The sequence below is a fragment of the Castanea sativa genome, chromosome 5 (assembly GCF_040712315.1).
Source record: "Castanea sativa cultivar Marrone di Chiusa Pesio chromosome 5, ASM4071231v1".
In the NCBI taxonomy this organism is placed as follows: Eukaryota; Viridiplantae; Streptophyta; class Magnoliopsida; order Fagales; family Fagaceae; genus Castanea; species Castanea sativa.
Genome location: NC_134017.1, coordinates 59,818,940 through 59,840,321, shown reverse-complemented (window position 1 = coordinate 59,840,321; position 21,382 = coordinate 59,818,940). Strand labels below are relative to the sequence as shown.

Genomic DNA, 21,382 nt, shown 5'->3' with positions numbered 1-21,382 from the left:
ATCTTCTGTGACTTTTCACATAAATCACATACTATGCATCTCATGGATTATATGATAATGTCTCAATATTCATGTTACCATTATTTTAGATAATAATAAAACAACTTTATTAATCACAATATTAAGTTATACACAATGTCATACATAATATCATACATAGCATTATACAATAGGATTTAAGGGCACAAATCCTAACATCTACACGTCTCATTACCTGCTCCAAATACTTCTTCATCTTTTCTCCTTTGCATTCGAAATCACCGTTCACCTAATTGGTGACCACCTAGGAGTTACAATACACAATCACACTTGTTTGCCCCACTGTTTTAGTGAGATCTAGTCCTGCTACTAAAGCTTCATACTTTGCTTTATTATTTGTTGTAGGGAAGTCGAGACGAACCGTGCATTTAATCGCGTCCCCTTCTAGGGAATAGAGCACTACACTGGCTTTGCCAGCTTACCTGTTAGACAACCCGTCTGTGTGGATGATCCATTGAGGATGTTCTTTTGCCCCCTGGCCTTCCATATTGGTGACCTCTACAATAAAGTCGACGATCGCTTGTCCCTTTATGGTAGTAAGGGGGTGGTATTGTACGTCAAATTCACTCAATTCTATCGCCCATAGCATCATTCATTCAACGGCTTCAAGATTACTCATTACTCACTGTAGAGGCTTGTCAATTAGGACGACCACATTATAGGCCTGGAAGTAGGGCTTGAGCTTACGAATTGTGGTACCTTACTTCCACGCCTCGGAGTGCTCGGCTAGTGTAGTATATGGGCTTCTGCACCTTATCTTCTTCCCTGACTAAGGCAGCACTAATGGCAGCTGGGGATACAGCAAGTAGAGGAATAATTCTTCCCTCGGTTTAGAGGGACTTAGCAACGGTAGGGAAGAAAGGTAGGCCTTCAGATCCTCAAATGCTTGTTGACACTCGGCCATCCACTCCAAAGACTTCTTTAGTGTGCGGAAGAAAGGTAGACACTTGCCTATTGCCCTTAATACGAACCTATTCAATGCGGCTACCTTGCCGTTGAGGCTTTGTACCTCTTTCACGTTCCTTGGTGGTGCCATCTCCATTATGGCTCGGATCTTGTCTGGGTTAACTTCAATACCTCTCTGAGACAGCATGAACCCCAAGAACTTTCCAGCCATCACCCTGAACACACACTTGCTTGGATTGAGTTTCATGTTGTAAGAGCGGAGGGTGTCGAAGGTCTCCCTGAGATTGTCCAAATGGTCATTCTCCCTTCGGCTTTTCACTAGCATGTCATCAACGAAGACTTGGACATTTCTTCCAATCTGATGTGCAAACATCTTGTTTATGAGCCTCTAATATGTTGCGCCCGCGTTCTTAAGGCCGAACGGCATTTCTTTGTAGCAGAAGAGGCCTTGGCTAGTGACGAACGAAGTCTTCTTCTAATCAACTTCATCCAGTTTGATCTGGTTGTAGCCAAAAAAAGCAGCCATGAAGCTCAGTAACTAGTGTCAGGCTATAGAGTCTACTAAGACGTCAACCTGCGGGAGAGGGTAGCTGTCCTTGGGGCATGCCTTGTTTAGATCCGTAAAGTCTACGTACATCCTCCACTTCCCGTTGGCTATCTTGACCATCACCACGTTGGCCAACCAGTCGGAGTAGTAAACTTCTCTAATGAAGTCTGCATCTTGCAACTTGCGAACTTCTTCTGCTATGCCTCGGTCTCATTCTTGGGCAAACACTCTCTTCTTCTAACGGATAAGGAGAAAAGTGGGCGACACATTCAGCCTGTGCACCATAACTGAAGCGTCAATCTCGGGCATGTCTCCCTGGCTCTAGGCAAAGATATCCTGGTTTTCTTTTAGAAACGTGGTGAGCACCTAATGGATTGGCGGACTAGCGAGAGTGTCCATTCTAGTCATTCGCTCAGGCCTTGAGTTATCGAGGAGTATCTCTTCCAATCCCTCGACGGGCTCTGCAACCATCCGCTGTTCTTCTATGCTTATGGTTTGTAAATGGTCATTCATTTCTCGCATCGCTATGTAGCACTCGCGTGCTACCACTTGGTCCCCACGTAGCTCTCTTACTTAGTACTTGGTGGGGAATTTGATCATCAGATGGTAGGTCGAAGTTACGGCCTTCCATAAGTTGAGAGTAGGTCGACCCAAGATGGCATTGTAGGCAGATGAGCAGTCGACAATAAGGAATGTAGCATCCTTAGTGATATGCTAAAGGTAATCACCAACTATTACAGGTAATGTGGCCACGCCAAGGGGGTATACTCTTGTTCCTCCGAACCTAACTAGCAGGGCGTTAGTCAGAACCAATCATTTTCTCTTAATTCTCATATGTTGGACCACCAAGTAGTAGAAGATTTCAACAGAGCTCCTGTTGTCAACTAAGAGTCGATGAGTGTTTTAGTCCCCTACCTGTATGCTAACAATGAGCGCATCGTCATGTGGGTGGTGGAGATGTCGAGCATCTTCCTCTGAGAATATAATTATGGGGGTATCGAGCCACGCCATCTTTGGGACGAAGCCCATTAGCTGGATGTTCTGAACCATCATGAGGTAAATTTTACGGGCTTTTTAGATGAGCTAGAAGCTGCAGTGCCTTCTACAATCATTCTTATGTCTCCCAAGGGTGGCCTAGGACGCTCGTTCTCCCTTCTGGCAGCTTGTTCTTGCGATGCGTCCATCCTTTCCTTGCTGATGAACCTCTACAACTTTCCTTGTTTGATAAGAGCTTTTATTTGCTGCTTTAAGTCGTAGCAGTCATACGTATCATGACCGTGATCATGGTGAAAACGGTAGTACTTGTCTCTTAACCTCTTACTGGGGTCTCCCTTCAGCTTGCTAGGAAATGTCAAGGCTCCTTTGTCCTTGATCTACATCAAGACTTGATCGATTAGGTCATTCAGTAGGGTGAAGCTTACGAACCTCCCAGTGGGGGGTTTGAAGCACTTGCCCTCCCGTCGGTCTCCTATCCTTGTTGTCTTCCGTCCCTTGTCCTGCCATACTTCCTTTTGTCTTTCCCTCTTTTTAGTCTTTTCTTCCTAGGCCAACAGCGCGTCCTCTACATTCATGTACTTAGTATCCCTGTAGAGTACATCCAACATAGATTTCGAGTTGTTTTTGTATAGAGAAAACAGAAACTTACCCTTTCGTAACCCATTAGTGAATGCAGCCACGAGTATCTTATTGTCAGCTTCATCAATCAAGAAGGCCTCCTTGTTAAAGCGAGTTATGTAAGACCTCAGCATCTCATCATCCTGTTGTTTGATGTTCATCAGGCATGAAGTGGACTTCTTATACCTATGCCCCCTATAAAGTGCAAGGCGAATTGTATGCTCAACTCCTTGAAGGTGTTGATGGAGTTTGGCATCAACTTGCTGAACCATACCCTTGCGAGACCCTTCAGCGTAGTTGGAAAGGCCTGGCATATGATCCCATCCGCCACACCTTGCAAGTGCATCAAGATTTTGAAATACTCCAGGTGATCTAAGGGATCCTTAGATCTGTTGTAGGCCTCTACTTGTGGCATGCAGTACTTCTGCGAAAAGGGAAATGAAGTGACAGAAACAGTGAAGGGTGAATCCGTCCGATGGACCGATTCATCGAGGTTGCTAGACACCCATTCTCTGAGGGCGTTCATTATGAAATCCATCCGTTCCTTCATCATCTGCATCTCCGTGACCATGTATGGTGAAGCCGTATCTGCGACGAATGGACGACTTGTATCCTATCGTTCTTGTCTGCTTAGGGCGTTGCTGCCCTCTAACCCTTCTTGGTCCTTTCTCTCAGCGCAAGTACCTTCTTGGTCCTCCTCTTGAGTGTTAAGTCTTGCATTCTTTTGGCGCAGTTTCTCCTCACATACCCGAGACAACGCCTGTGCAACACAGAAAAAGAAGACCCTACAGAAAGTACCGGTGTGGTACCGGCCAAATACCTTCCGAAGGTTAACTCAGAAAACTTTCATAACTCTAGAGTCCTAGAGCTGGGATAAATTATGCCTACCTTGATTTGTGAGGGCTTTGGGATTTTTATAGTAGTGTAGAGCTAACCTTTGTTTCTTGGTGGAGAAGATCTTTCCTTGTAGGGAAGATCCTCATTAATGCACGTACTTTGTAGGATCCTTTCCTTATAGGATTCCTTTGATTAGGGTTGATTGTGAGATACAAGCAATTTCCTTACACAGATATCCGTGGGGGTCAAGTTAAGTCAGGCTGGATCCGTCAGCTTCTTTGACCTCGTCGACCTTTCCACAACCGTCAACCATCTGCTCTGTCCTAGCATGCCCATCGGCCTATGGAGACGCCTGTAGAGTTTCTTATGGAGTCATCCCATATGGTGTCGCCGGCCTAACTCTTCTGTGAAGCTGAAGGGTATGTGGGTGTCGACGACCCTTTTGCACAATGTTTCAGGGGTATTAAATTTATGGCTAAAATATCTCTATCAGGTACCAAATGGCCAAAGCTGATTTCTTAGTATCATTTAGTGATTTTTTTTTTCTTTTTTTTTACTTTGAATAAGTCCTACCAAACGAGCAGTTACATCAAGTAGAAATCACCTATTTATTGGCCTATATATCTCACAGTTCTATTGAGTGAGAATTGAGAAATGTAAGAATGATGTAGTCCTTCATTTTATGTTGGTTGGAGGATCTAATCCACTTTATTCAAACTAAGGATGGCAATTTAGATCTGACCCGCAGATACCGAGTCCAACCCGACCCTAATGGGCCGGATTTTACCCAGCCCGATAAAGAATAGGGTCTAGTATGGGTTTAAAAAAAAAAAAAAAAAACCGAAGCGGGTCCGGGTCGAGTCTGGGTTTTATTAAAAAAATCTGAAACCTGACCCGAAACCCGACCCAAATATTACCCGGTTATTTGAGATTACTAAAACACCCATATTATATATATATATATATATATATATATATATATATATATATATATATCATTGTAAACCCTAGCTAACCAAATACCCAGCCACCTCTCTTCCCATTTCAATTCACTTCTCTCTCAGTCACGCCTTCTGCCCTCACCCTAACCCTCAATCTCTCTGTCACGCCTCACCCTAACGCATAAGAGCACACAGCCACGCCTCACTCACTCACTCTCAAGCACGCAGCCATTGTTTGGGTTGTCTTCTTCCAATTGCTTGTGGTTTTTTTATTTTTTTTTTGTCAAATAGATTGATGTTTGTTTGTCAAATTTAAATGTTGAGATGTTCATCAGTGGATGTTAGGCTATGGAGATTTTTTATTTATTGAACCAATGGAATGATATGTCTAAATTATTATATTTTAGGTTCATATGGGTCAATATCTGTGTGTTTCCCAGTTGTTATCAATTAGCTTTTGGATACCACAAAATGAAAATGCCTATTTGTAGCACCTCATGTTTGTGTATTTCGCAGTTTTTAAGCTATCAAGCCTAAATCATTCATATGAGTTTTGAATGGGCTTGAATCTAGGCAAAAATCTTAATGGGCTTAAAAAAAAATTTGCTTGGGCTAGATTTTGGCCCAAGAAGATAAACAGGGCCCGGCGAGGCGGGTCTGGGCCCTGGAAAAAAAAAATCCGATTAATAATCGGGCCGGGTTTAGGTTGCGGGTCTTGGCCTGTGGGTCGGGTCCAGGTATGCAAAAACCCGGCCCAAACCCGACCCATTTCCATTCCTAATTCAAACAAGGCTAATTTATGTTTCCTATGTGCATAGCTCACCAATACTACGATTTCTCATATTTCTGTAACATTCATGCCCCGCATGCCATTTCATCTATAGGATAATAGTGAGAAGAAGACTGAAAACGTCAAAATAAAGTTTTGATAGTAAAAAATTGTGGTCAAGCATATGATTTTACATCAGTATTATGCACCTATAAGCCTATAACTTCCCAAAGAAGAAAATTTTCATTGTAGATTGAAATCATGATTCAAGACAAGACAAATATCTCAGTATTTACACACATGACATCACATATTATCATTTGCAAAAGGTGAAAGCCAATCAAGCATAAAGAGTATTGAATTTGAAGTGCCTTAGACAGCAAAGGTAATGTTACTGAGTGACTGCAACAAAGACAGATTTCTTCACCTTCCATCTCCAATTATGCCACCAAACATGGTTTCAGTAACATTTACAGGAGAAGGCAATGGATCACTGAGTTGGCTAAGATCAGTGTTACCCTCATGATGCTTTCTATCTTCTTCACTCAAAAAGTTGCTTGTTATATCTTTGTAATTCCAATCAGTTAAATAACTCGGCTTTGATGTAACAATGCCAACCTCAATATCTCCTGCAAGCATGGCCACAACACGGGACATTGGTGGCTGCATGTTTGGTGATGCCTGTGTGCACATCAAAGACACTGCTATCACTCGAGCAACTTCATTTTCGTCAAATTCTGATAATGTGGGATCTACCAACCTTACACTCTGATTATTTTCATGTAGAGTCCGTGCCTGGTGATTCATGACAAGGAGAGCAAATAAGAATTTTCTTTATAATGCAATAAATTAAGAAATGGAAAAGGAGAGAGAAACTTCCTTTCCCATACCCATTCAAGAAGATAAATTTTTTCAGTGTCCAAGCTGTCGTCTGAGCTTGGTCTCCCACTTAGGATCTCCAAAGCAACAACACCAAAACCGAAAACATCAGCTTTCTCAGTCAAGTGCCCATGCATCGCATACTCCGGTGCCAAATAGCCTCTGAAACATTTAAAATTAATATGCAAGTTTATTTAAAACTATCAATGTATCTAATCAGGTTCAATTTTCATAGGAAAATTGAATATCAGTAATGAAAAAAAAAATTCCAATAGCATCCTCAAGTTTGTAATAGTTATTGATCATTCTTCAAATGAATCTAGTGATTATTGATTGACTGTTAGATACTTATATAAGGATCTAGATCTTACACTGTAATATGCATCTTGGTACAATATAAAACAGGCATTAAAGACAAAGACTTTGAGAAAGTGGATAAGGAGTTTACATGGTCCCTGCAACTCGGGTGTTGATGTGGGTTTTAGTGTCATCATAAAGTTTTGCCAATCCAAAATCTGATATTTTCGGGCATAGCTTTCCATCAATCAAAATATTGCTAGCCTTCACATCTCGATGTACAATCCTTGGCCTTGACTCTTCATGGAGATATGCAAGTCCTCTTGCAGTTCCCAAGCAAACATTGAAGCGAGTAGGCCAATCAAGATGCAACTTACTTTTTCTTGCATTAGTAGTAGTTCCCATCTAATTAGATTAAGAGTCATCAATCAAATGCCAAATCCTTATTCAGGAGTTATTTGAGTGCAATGATACAAAGCATCCCATATGGATATTGTCAGAGAACATTAGAGTTTGGAAAAATCAAATTATGTCTTGGGGTAAAAAAAACATAGTCATATGAGATTTGGGCTACTTCAAATTATTTGGCAGTGGTCCAAAACATAATTGACAATGCTTAATGACATAACAACATCGCTTTAGTCCCGAAACTTGGGGGTTGGTTATAGATCCTCCACAGATTAATCAAGATTAGGCTCATGTATTCACTTCTATCATTCTATCTTATCTAAAATCATACTCTTTGTTACTTCCTTAATTGAAAATTTTTTTACTACTTCAAGTAATATTAATGAGAATATTAATCACGTTCCTCTGCACATAACTAAACTATCTCAAGTGACTCCCTCTCATCTTTTCATCAATTTTTCCTCTATTTTAAAGCAAATTTCTTCATTTTAAATACCATTTTTCTTTGTATTTCCTCTATGATCACACAATTTTTTTAATGTGCTTCTCCACTTCCTTCACCTTACTTTCATATATCCTATGATTCACATCATCTTCAAACTCTCCACCCTTATGAAGTGTGGATCTAAGATATCAAAGGCACTAACTCTTTGGTATCTCTTGACCCTCATGTCTTAGAACTTATGAACTTTATTTATATTGTTACCAAACAAACATTCTATGTACTTCAATTTTTTTTTTGATAGGTTGCACTTAAATTTTTCTTAGTAGAAATCCCTTGTATTCTAAAACATCTCTTTAAATTTCTAATTTGATATTGATTCCGCATTTAGTTCATCCACTAAAACAACATCATTTGCAAAAGCATAAATCATAGGATTTCATGTTGAATTGATTTGGTGAACTCCTATAGCCAACACATAGAGATATGGATTCATATTTATCCTTGATGCAAACCTATAAGGATAGGAAACTTACTTGCAATGTCTTTCTTTGTTCTCTTTCTAGTTACAACTTTGTCATATATATCCTTCGTCAACTTAATATACATAAAAGTAGCTCTTTTTTTCCCTTAAAAAATCACCACATAAACTCTTCAAATAACCTATCATATGATTTCTCTAGGTCAATAAAACCTATATGGGGATCTTTATTGACTTCTTTATATCTTTCCTTTAGATGTTTATGTAAGAAAATAGTAGGCATAAAACCAAATTGATTCTTTGATATTGTTGTTTCGTGACTTAATCTATATTCAATCACACTCTCCCAAAAGAAAAGCACTACTCACATCTGTGTTATGCCCCAAAAGGGCTAGTGTAGTCACAATTGAGACTCATGATAGTTTTCATAAAACCCACAACCCAGTATACGCCTTATATGGGACAAAACACACTTTGCTATCAATATCAACCTAGGCCATCACAAGATCCTCCACCTAAATCCCTAATGTTCTTGTCCAAGCCCACTTTGTGGGGGCAATGTCTCTGAGCTCAACAAGAGGTTACCAAGTTGGGTTTAATATTATTTGAAACCACCTGGAAAAAAAAAAAAGAAGAAGAAGAAGAAGAAGAAGAAGAAGAAGAAGAAGAAGAAGAAGGTGCTAGCCTTATCTGCTCTATATCCCAAAAAGACTAATCTAGTCACTATTGCTCTAATATAATGTTAAATTATCTATTAGAAAATGGTAAATTTAATCATTTAGCCACATAATCTTAACACTCCCCCTTATGTGTGAGCTTAAACACCTTATTAATAGGTGAGGCCCAATACGGGGGATTTTGAATGAGAGGTAGAGTGGAGGAGATAAGGATCAAACTTAGGACCTCCTAAGTTGATACCATTAAATTACCAATTCTCCCAAAAGCTTAAGCTATTAGGAGATAGTGGATTTAATAATTAAACTTCATAATTCTAACAATAATTAAATATTTCTAATAATTGAATGAATAATGATTTTATGGGCAGCATGGAAGGTGTGAAATGAGTATAAAGTATGTTCCTACCAAATAGTGCCTGATCAAGGCTTCTGTTTTCAAGATATTCATAAACAAGAAGGCGCCTATCTCCCTCAATGCAGCATCCATATAATTTCACAAGGTTACGATGTTGCACAGCAGATATGGTAGAAATTTCAGTTACAAATTGACTCTTCCCTTGGTGAGATGCCACCGATAATTGCTTCACAGCTACAATCCTCCCATCAGATAGTGTGCCCTGTGAAGTTGTAAAAATCAGTGACACGAAAAGTGAAATTCAGGGTTTTTTTTTTGGTTCACAAGTGGGAATGTTGGTATGTTCCTTGAACATTGCACTACTGCTTTATTCTTTTAAGCAACTCCAATAAATAGCATGACAAAACTTTATTACTTACTGTAGCTAAAATGTTAAAGATAGCCAATTACGTACAATTCTTAGGAAAAAGGTCGTTTTTAGTACACAAAGGTCCCACTTTTTTTTCAGCCTTCGGAAACATAAATATATATATATATATATATATATTTTTTTTTAAAGAAATTACTTTCTTAAAAGAATATTTTAGTTGCTTTTAGCATCATTTAGGTGATGATTTTGCTGACTTAGTTTTGTCATCAAACATAATGCCAAGTGTCTATCCAACATTACATACAATAATGTACTTTACCTTGAAAACAGGTCCAAATCCTCCCTCCCCTAACTTTTTTGAAGGGTTGAAGTCATCAGTCGCACTTCTCAGCTCAGCATAACTGAAAATGTTTGGTTGGAGGCCTATTCCAAGAAGCTCTGCAGGTTCAAGCAAGAGAGGATCTAGTTAACTGATTTAAACTCTTCATTATTGTCACAGTTATATATTTTGAACAATTTGATTTTTCTTTTGAGGTGGGGGGGGGGGGGGTGAGGGAGTGTTGGTAACATAGGATTTCAATTTAATGATATTATGTAGAAAATTTCAGCTAGACCCTTATTCCCTTTCATGGAAAGGATCCATACTATTATCCAAGCAATAATAGTACTCATACTTTTCTAACAACTAGTCTAGGATTTAGCCTTTTCAAATATCAGAGAGTAACTTGAATTTTAACCAAAAGTGAGTGGTACAGAGTCCATTAGTGTTTATTTCTTAGGATGTATTTCACCAGTACCTCCACTACTGCTGTAATGTTCTTACCGTCCTCATTATTGTGCTGTGGTTTTCTCTTCATGTAGAAAACTGCAAATATGAAAATCAAGCTCACGATTCCTACAGGGACTGAAATTCCTACAATCAAACCCAACCTGTTTTTCTTTCCTCGATTGCTTGGTGGAATCCCAGTAACATTAGATACAAAATCTGAGTAATTATTTATTATTAGTAATAAGCAGAAAATATTCCTATAAAAAACATCACAAATCAATTCATAAATCATATCAGATACATTACCTGAAACAACATGAATGGCTGAAATTAGTGGCCCATAATGACCTCGTACAGGTATGCAACAAGTGCAGTTACCAGCCCAAAATAGATGAATTTCAAGATAATTCTCCGACACATTAGCCTTAAAAATCTTCTGGAGTGCTCTCTCAACGCCCCCTGCCTCCTTTGATATGTCAAAGTCCTTAAATTCTAGACTACCCTAGAAAACAAATTATAGGATAATTTTATAATTCTTATTGAATGAATTAAAATGGAATTCTTTGAAATTAAAAATAATTTGTATTATAGAAACTCTACACGAGGAGGTAATGATCTTTATTCAAGAATGGAATATATTTTTCTCTAAAGCAATCTATAGTCACCTGAATGTAGATATCGAATACACGCCTCACTCGACTCATCCAAGTTTGGGAGCTTGGATCATCAAGACCAGTTTCCGCAAAAAACAAGCTGACATTATAAATACCATTATGAAGACCTAGGCCATAGTATCTAAGTGATCCTGGGGACACCCTTGAAGTTTGGTAAAGTTCTGGGGTGTTAGTTGCAATGACTTGTGCCGAAGTGTTTTGAACATAACTATTATTTTCAAACAACCCCACATTGCTGACTGCCCAATTTTCTGTATTAGTTACATAATACCATGCTGCACCAAAGAATGCTGAGTTTTCGGCCTCGTACACTATACCCTCAGCAGTCATCTCTGGGCCACCACACTTGATTGAAAAGTTTGCATCTGTGGAATCATTATGTAAACTCAACTAATTTCACTTACTGATGTTTTCCCAAAAGAAGCTAATACAAATTTCTGTTCAGAATAAAAATATTCAGGTTGATTTTGGCTTGGAAGAGTGTCATGATATAAGTTACATGCCAATGCAATATATTTTACCTTTCATTTCCAAGTATAATTGAATTCATAAAGTAGGCACCATACATTAACCATTCAGGTCATCAGGGTAAAATTAATTGTTGCAGAAAGCAACAACTCTCTCTCTCTCTCTTCTAATACACACAAGCATGTATAAAATAAGAGGGTATTGCTTCTGTCCTTCCTAAAGTTGGCTTTATAAAAGATGAAGGCTCAAGTTTGCAAAATTTCTGGCTTTCCAAGTTGTAGCAAAGTTCATGCATACTTCTTTTGTCATAACCATCTGAGTATAAGATTATTTAATCCCAAATTTCAGTATGACTTTCTAGTTCCTTTTTTGACATCTATAGAATTAACATAAGCTAGCCTGCCTTCTTACTTCAAGTTTCTACTTGTGACAAGAACCAAAATGTGTTTCATCCCCTAAAGGAAGTATCAATAGAAAAATAATACCTGAGAAGCAGCGCAATTTTCCTTAACTTGATATTAAATTAAATCATAAATAACTAAAGGGGTAACCTATGGCAAACTACCCTATCAAGATTAACAGGGTCTGACCCACTTTCTGCTATAATAATGTCAGGCTTTGTAAAAATTCGGCCAATCAACAGATCAAAGGAAACTCTTAAAAGGGGAAGGATGAATTAGATTATTCTTTCCTTTTTCAAAAAAATGAACATAATTTTGCTTATACATGAAATACCATTTATTGTTCAAATATTGTTTGGCTACACAATGCTCAAGAAAATTGGAAGATATCTATTTTTTTATGGTTGTAGATTAATTTGATACAATTTTATTTGAATCTATATATGATCCCACCATCCTATGGGAAAATACCGGGGCCCCATCAATCATGATAGGCTGTGCCCTGTCATATCCCATAACAAAGTTTAAGAAAGAAATAACTTACAAAGTGGAGGGTTCCTTTTGCATGGGAAATTTCTCTGGAGGCAATTCAGTCCTGGCATAACACTGCAAACACAGATCTGAATTAACAAATTTCATGAAAGAATTCATTGAACTAAAGATGTGAAATGGTAATCACTTTCTTTCTCATGCCTACTTTTGGACTTTGTTAAAATAGGGTGAGAGGAGGAACCACAGATCACCTTATTTTTTATTTGTCAAATACGAAGTTGTTTGCCACCAAATTCCTACATAATTTTATCCAATGATCCTTCGTCACTATCACAACTGATACTTATTATTAGAGATGATATATAGGATTATAAATTAATACATTGGTACAGCAGATATTTACAAATGAGCATTGGCTCCTGAAGTCACCATTCTTCAAAAATCAGTAGTTAACACCCACTGAGGTATAGTGAAGAGCTTTGTTAGGGTTCTCATAAAATAAGGGAAAACAGTTAACCAAGTAATAGAAGAGGCATAATGATTTATTAGCGTTTGACATGACCTTAAAATAAAAAATAAAAAGAAAAGAATTATGCAGGATGGGCTATACCTAATATAGTTTCCACCATCTTTGTCAAAATAGTTAACATGATGTTTATTTTTTATTTTCTTTTCTTATTTTTAAAATGGAGCACTAGAAGTTTTCTTTTGAGGTAGCTAATCATCATTTCCAGAAGCTCTAGTATAGATAGACACCCATAGAATGAAAGAAACAAGTTCAAGTTTCTAACCGGTTTTATTAATATTCTTTAAATTACTATGGCTGGAATAAATTAATTTGATTCTTCAATTACATTCATGTGGCATATACTAAAATAAATCAGTTAGGTTTATGTCAATAGCACCTGGTGTTCATACCTAGGTGTTAAATTCAGAAAAAGATATGAAAGAAAAGAGTACTATGACTTGAGATGCATACAGTTTTAAGTTTGAGGGTGCAGTTACGCATGAGGGAAATCCTCCAGACAGATGATTATAGGACAAATCTCTGCACGCAAAGGAATGTGAAAAGTATTGAGCAGACACATAATGCACCCCCACAAATAAATAATAATAATAATCAGAATAAGAAATCTACAAAGCAACTAGACTGTTTTATCAATTGGTCGCAGGCCAAGTGCAAAACATTCTGATTTGGACACTTTATTGCATGAAATTTAGAAGATACCATACAAAGTAAGAAGGTTTCTTTTTCTTCTTCATCACTTTTTTTGCCCCTTGATCAATTTAATTTAAGAATTATACAAACTTGAAATGATAATAACAGCAATTAATTAATTAATTAATATTTTTAGGTATATTTTACATATTTTATTTGCAGTTAGGCAATAAAAATAAAGAAAGAAAAGAAAGTAGAATGCTAAAATATGACAATGCTATTATTTAAGCATAAAAAAGGGGGAGTTTCTCCATTTTATAGGGAAAGGGAACTTTCTCCATTGTTAGGGTTATATTCGCCGAAGTCCATGTGTGGGCTTAGGCCCATTGTACTATTCCTAGTGTAATTTTTCTACTAGTCCTTAAGGTTTGCAGTTGTATGGATCCTAACTAGTGAAGGAAGAATTGGAGTAATTCGAGGTAGTTGTGGACTCCCAAGAGAAGGTAGAGAGAGTTTAGAGAGAACTAGCTTATCATTCACATAATGAGCAAGTACAAATACATGATTCTATTTATACTCGAGATCATGGTCTTTTTAAAGCAAGATTATCTCTAAATAACTTCTAATCAACGAACCAATTGTAACAAAGTGCTCTAACAACCACCTTAATGAAATACAATCTTTAGCTTCCTACTTGCCTATTTCGCTCACACGTCATTATTCTCACACATAATTCCTACACATGATGCTACTTTCACACGCTTACACACATAATTTTGGCTGTTGACTTGCTTGCACACGACATATGGGTTGGGGTTGCTTGACAAGCATAGCACAAGGCCCTTACTAGGCTCCCAAGATATCCCTCCCTTTGAAAAGCACCTTGCCCACAAGGTGAGGGAATTGGAGCTGCAAGGTATCGAATAACTCTCATGTAACATAATCTGCACGAGTGCCTTGAGTTGACAAGCACCTCTATAGCAACCTTGTTGCCCAGCTTGGTCACTGTTCTTTGTAAGATTTCTTTGGGTTCAGGAGAGAGATTCCCCTCTTTGTTAACTTGAGGATATGTTAACACAGGAGTGGTATGTAATTTTCCCAATTTTGGCCTGAGGTAGATACTTGAAAGACTAGATGGATCTGAAATTCAGCGGAATCCTTTGAAGGATCTAAATGGAACAAAGTACATCGGTGACAGCTTCAAATGGCTTTGAAGTCCCAAATAATTTTGTCTGTAAGGGAGTCTCAAGAACAACCAATCATCCACTGAGTATTCTTAACTAATTATGCGTTTGTCAGCTTGTATAGTCATTCTTTCTTGGGCAGTTACAAGATTGTTTTTGAGGATAGACAAGATCTGCTCCTATGTCTTCAATTGTCTATAATTTGCTAGTACCAAGCATGTGGTCTATGAGCCAAGGGGGTGGAAATTGGAAACCCATACAGGGCTTCAAAGGGAGTCTTGATGGTGGTTTGAAAATTGCTGTTATTCCAATATTCTGCCAAGGGCAACCAATCTGACTACTTTTTAGGCTTGTAACAAGTATAGGATCTCAAGTAATGCTACTCTACCTAGTTGACCATTTCAGTTAGCCATCTTTCCAAGGATGAATATTGTTAAAAGATACTAAAATACTCACTCACACACACAATCACACACAGATTTGCTTGAAATGAAAAAGATACACATACCGAGGAGATTCACTTGAAACATAAAAAATAAAAAGAATAATGTTAAAGCATACTGAAAACTAGAAGGGTTAACATTAAATATTTAAGATGACATTATTATAATCTCATTGGAACCTAAGAATAATGTTAAATCATACTGAAAGGGAAAACATTAAGAGATTAAGATGACATATTATTATGTTACGAGAACTTACACATTCAGAAGTCCTAATTCCATGTTTAGGCTAGGAAGTGTTCCAGAGAGACTATTGTTTCCAAGAAACCTAACCATTTTGATAGAGTGTAAGAGAAAGCACAGGAGAATTAAAAAAGGACTGGCATGGGCGGGGGGGAGGGGGGGGGGGTGCAATTATGGATAAAACATAAGTCCACGATGATAACGAAGGAGGGCATAGATCAAGATCTTCAAGCATTGGGGACAAGGTGCTCAGCCCTGGCTTAGGTGGTAGAGGGGCAAGTTGGGTGTAGGTCTTAAGTTTGTAACTTTGAATCCTTCTGTTGCAAGAAGAAAGGAAAAACAATAAGGCAAGGGCATACTTACAAGGATTTGAGAGAACTTATACTGAGCAAACCACTTGGTATTTCACCTGTCAGGTTGTTGAAACTCAAATCCCTGAAAAAGTAAGTAATAAATTGAGAGAAATAAATAGAACAGAAAGAAGTCTCAGAAATCAGTCAGAATTTAAGGTTTAACTGTCCATTGGAACTCACAGTGTTTGTAAACTTTTGTATTCTCCAATATCAGATGGAATATTTCCAGTAATCAATGCACTTCTTAGAACTCTATGGGAGAAATAACAATGGATAATTAGTGCATAGGTGAATGAGTTTAGATTGTATATTTGGTAATAAAAAAAACAACGTTGGATGGCATATGAGCAAATGGCAGGGAAAGTTAACTTACAGTTCAGTCAAGGACGTAAAATTTTTAATAAAGTCAAGGGAGGAGCTCACATTGTATATATCACTGATTCGCCTACACGTATACACAAACATTATGAAACTAGTCTTGTTGAGAGAGACAGAGAAAACAATAATTTGAAAAATATACTCAAACTTTGCAATGAGGTCAAGTTAGAAAAACTAGATGGTATTGGACCTTCAAAAGAGTTTCCTTGAATTCTCCTACAAAAACGTTTAACCGGCTTATCAACAGTTGTATTATAGTAGCCATACTTCTCTGCTTTGGAGGAATGCATAAAAATCTAGAGATGACTAAAATTTATCATCCACGTAAAATACATTTGAAGATGAAACCAGAAACTTTGATGGCTTACAGTTGTGTTAGCTTTGTCCAGTTTCCAATGAAGTCTGGTATCCTTCCAGTGAAAGGATTGTCTGACGCCCACCTGAAACCCAAGCATATCTACTGTAAGCTGTGCTCATGATAAAAATCTTCATTTACATGAGTAAAATAAATAAATAAAGTGATGTCCTCTTAACATCATTTGCATGTTTTGAAGGTTGGCAAATGTCGAAGGGATTTCACCACCCAATCCACAACTGTCAATGAAACTGCAAAATTCACAAGCCAATATGATTTAGACATTGCAATTTGACACACTCTTGCATATGATTAAACAGAAGTAAAAGAACCTTAGAACTTACATGTACCGAAGTTTGACCAAATTACCCAGTTCTGGAGGAAGTGTTCCTGAGAAATTATTTGAAGCCAAAGACCTGCATGGTATATATTCGGAGAAGTTATATGTCAAAGAAATCATCAAAATTCATATGGTGTATTTTTTTCTCCCAGTAGTCAGTTTCAAAACTGATTTCATTGACTATTTAATTAAATGCAACTTCTGATTAACATTCAAGAGCTTTTTCAATCATATCAAAAAATTCATATGGTGTACCCTTTGGACAATGAGCCTATTATCATATCAAAAAATTCACAATTATAATCTAGATCACTTGAATATTTATGTAAAACTCTTAACATTTCTAGCAAAACACAATTTGGATAGGAATAATAAAGTGACAACTCAGATAGGGTAGCTAGTATCCAGGCCCAGAATGCAACCTTTTAGGAATCTTCAGGTAAGTCATTACCAATGACGACAAGTAGTATTTTTTGCAAAATGAAACCGTTCTAAAACTCACTTTTACTTTCTATTATATTATTTGCAAGATTTTAAAATGAATCTTCATTCCATAGAATTCATAGAAGCAATTAACTTCCATCAAAATAAGGCCTTGCATTAACAAAACAACACTTTTGATTAATGCTTTCTTTTCACAGAATAATTGATGTTTCACTGTAGGGTGCTTTCTTGTCTTACAGCATATAAAGCTCCTTCAGGTTTCCAAGCTCCTTTGGGATGGTCCCAGAGAACAAATTGTGCTGAATTGACCTAAAATGATTAAAAAAAAAAAAAACAATAAATCTAGGAATCAACAACCAGATATTCTCAGCAATTATACTTTATAATTTACCCACCAGTATTGATCAATTATTTCTATAAATAACATCACATTATATTTATATGGAAGTATCAAAAAGCATAATTAAGAAAATGAAATAATTGTTAAAATGAACTAATAGTAAGCAGATTATAACTGGAAAGGACAAACGAATTTTGGTATGAGAAATGTCCAAGACAGCATATGTTGCTGGCTTAATGTGTAACTGTCTAAGGTAGCAATAGAAGTGCTACCTTAGACAGTTTATATTGCACTTAACAAGTTGGATATGTTTTACATATTTTTACTGAATATATCTTTATGTTACCTTAGTCACTGCAGAAACATGAAACTACTCTAATAGATGACAAGCATAAAGTCAAATATTTGCTTCAAAGTTTGAACTATATATATGCCTTCTTTCAATACTTACAAATACTGCAATGCAGATAAATTTCCAATAAAGGTTGGCAAGGGGCCCGTGAAGAAATTTTTATCAATTATCCTACAGATGTAGAACAAAATTATCATCTTTAAATCTGAATCTCTCATTCAAATGAAAATTTTAACAATTAAATTTAATAAACAATAAGTTTTTTCCCCCACCTTAAAAAAGACAAATAGAAAAAATGAGTTAACTATCATAAATCAAATGCAGAGAGTGAAGAAATCCATACAAGTCGGTAAGAAATTTCAAAGCCACAAGTTCTTCTGGAATCTCGCCTCGTTTCTTCAACTCAAACACTCTCCTGGAAAAATATAAGAACAGCTAGCTTGCAATAAGTAAAGAAAATGATATGTATTCAAAAAGATATGTTAAGGTTAGTATGTGATAGACTACCACTTATTCCAAAAGAATATTGATTGAAAAATGGTGAATTTAATCACTTCACCATTATCCTAACAATCCCATCATGTGCCAAGAGATTTATGACGTAGTGACTCTATCAATTCTCTCTCATGAGGAGAAGTTGGGTTCAAATCCCCCCTCTCCCACTTGTTATAAGCCAAAAAATCCCCTTACATATGGGCTCAAAATTGCCTTCAATAAATAGGATCCAGCATATTGAATAACTTTTAAATGCAAGGTAGAGTGAGACAAGACTCAAATTCAAGAGTATCCATTTTGATACCATAGTAAACTACCCTTTGTCCCACAAAAGTTTAAACTGGTAGTAAAATGTGAATTAAATCCCTTATAATACTAAGGAGGAGGGTTGGGCCTAAGAAGAAATGAGGAATGAAAGTAGGGCACTATGTATCTATTAGGACTTAGGAGACATGTCTCCACTCTCAGTGAGAATCTCTTGAGGTGTAACATTATTGATGGGTGATGGCACCCAAACATTTTTTCATGGCCTCTTTAAGAGAATTGAATATGTTTTAGCTTTCCAGAAACTGAAATTGTAGTGATATATCTCAAGGGGTTAACATGGAAAGAGACAATATACTCCACAATCCACTATCAAAGTTAAAGTAAATCTTAATTCTTAACTACCCATATATGTGAATCTCAAATGGAAAAATGGAGTCCATTTCCTTGGTTGTACCATAACAAATAGGCACAATACTATGAGATGAGAACACATCCAAAACTTGGGACTTGATTGCATCATGCAGGGTCCATTACACTAGAACATTAGACCCCAAGCTAGTTTATGGATACAATTTGGTGATTAAAATGCAAACTACTAGTATTTATTCTCTTTTCCTGTCCTATTATTAGAGAGAGGGAGAGAGAGGCATACAATTTTGTAATATGGCAGATGGTACTATTGTTGTAGGTACAGTTGCATTTGATAGATGGGTTATTCCCTTTGTCCTCCAACCCAGTACCATTTACGGCAGATCCGCTACATGGATCTCCACTTATGTTCCACAATGCCATTGCTTGTGCATCCCATTGTTGGAATATTGAGTTCAATGCCCTCACTGTAACACAACCCTCAATATCATCACATCACTATCACATACTCAAATGATATGACCAAAATATAAAGACGTTCCAGATTCCAAAATACACTTTGATATAATAATAAAAAAACTCAAATTCAAAATTTCTTGCAAAAGGACCTGACCAAATCCAGTATATAATATATGGCCAAGGCCCAAGATATTTCTCTTATATTTTTGGGGATTAGATTGTCATGTAGCCCAAGGCCCAAATCCCGTATATAACTATAGATGGCCAAGGCCCAGTACACTTTTTTTTTCTATGTAGCCCAAAATCTATTTTGTATAATCCTTAAGGCTAAAGCACGTTAAACATTTCACCAAAACAATAGTTTTAAAAGTCTCCTATCAAGTGATAGTGCACTATTAACAAGTAATATCATCCATCCCTTAAGTTATGTTTGTGATTTCCTTTCCCTCTCCTACTATTTATCTATCACCAATACAAATAAAATAAATAAATAAATGAAGCAATCTCTCTCTATTTGAAATGAGGTTTCATATTTTAATTTTTCAATAGCTAAGCATTTTAATCTCGAATCAATTAAGCATTGTCTGTTGTGAAAGAAGAATTTAAAAATCTCAACATTTGGGATAAAATGTGGTAAAATTCCATTAATTTAGTGCATAATTCTTCAGTTAGTATGATTTTTGTAGTGACTAAAAATAAGAAAAGTGGTCACTTATATCCTTATGATTTCATACACTTTGTCCTCCAAAAGTTATAATAAACTTCATTTAATTTAAATTAAATTAATACATTTTGGTAAATTAATAAAGTCATAACATATAAATTGATACATTTTGCACGGAGGTTTTAAGAAAAGAAAAAAGTTGATGCAATTAAAGTAACAAATAATTGACGATGTGATATCAAGTTTGCACCAAAATATATCAATCAAATTAAAAGTTAAAGCTATCGATCTCTAGCATATCTCATAAAGATGCCACGTTTCTTGGTTAAGATACATATATGAAGTAAAATAAAATAAAGATTAAGAAAATATAATGTAATTAGTGTGTTTGGACGAACTTATATATCAATTTATTAGTGCAAAAGTAATTATATTTTGAAAAAAAAAAAATTTGATGTCTTAAAAACTGCAGGTTTTATTTTGAAGTGAAAATAACTCATTATCCTAACAAAACTTCATGCTAGAAAGTAGAATCACACTAATAGAGGCGAGAAAAAGAGAGAGAACTAAAGGGTGTTAATTTATGTCGGTGCAGGTAAACATGTACTACGACCTTCTCTGTATGAGTGAGTCCTCGCTAAAATCTCTTAATATCTCATACAAAGCTAGGAATAAAAATGGACAGATTTGGCTTTGCCAACGTTTAAATTAAACCCCATGTGATATGCTTGCTTTACTGCAATTTCATATTGAGCCAACTCTATACAGATTTGGTTTATTACAATTCATATATACAGATTTGAGAGGTTCATATCAGTATGTTGAAATGAAATGAAATGAAGAATATATTACAAAATATACAGAGAGAGAGAGTAGTACCTTCAGAAGGGTCTGTAGTTGGAGTTTGGGCGTTTGAGATGTCAAACGATACTAGGAAGAAGAACAAGAGACAGTAACCATAAGCAAATATTGAAGAAGACTGTGGCTTCACTTTCATATTCATCTTCAGAGCTTCCTATTTTACATGGATAAATGAAGTAGATATATAAAACCAGAGAAGTAGACAGCAGAATCTCAGATCAGTACCAAATCATTTGTTAGGGGGAAAAAAAAAAAAAAACAGAGAAGAAGAAGAAGAAGAAGAAGAAGAAGAAGAAGAAAGCAGGAATCC

The 21,382-nt window shown here is 36.5% G+C and overlaps 1 pseudogene; it reads right to left on the bottom strand.

Annotated features, from left to right (window-relative positions):
* Positions 1-5,968: 5,968 nt before the first annotated feature.
* LOC142636470 (putative LRR receptor-like serine/threonine-protein kinase At1g56130) lies at positions 5,969-21,221 on the bottom strand (annotated as a pseudogene).
* Positions 21,222-21,382: the final 161 nt, after the last annotated feature.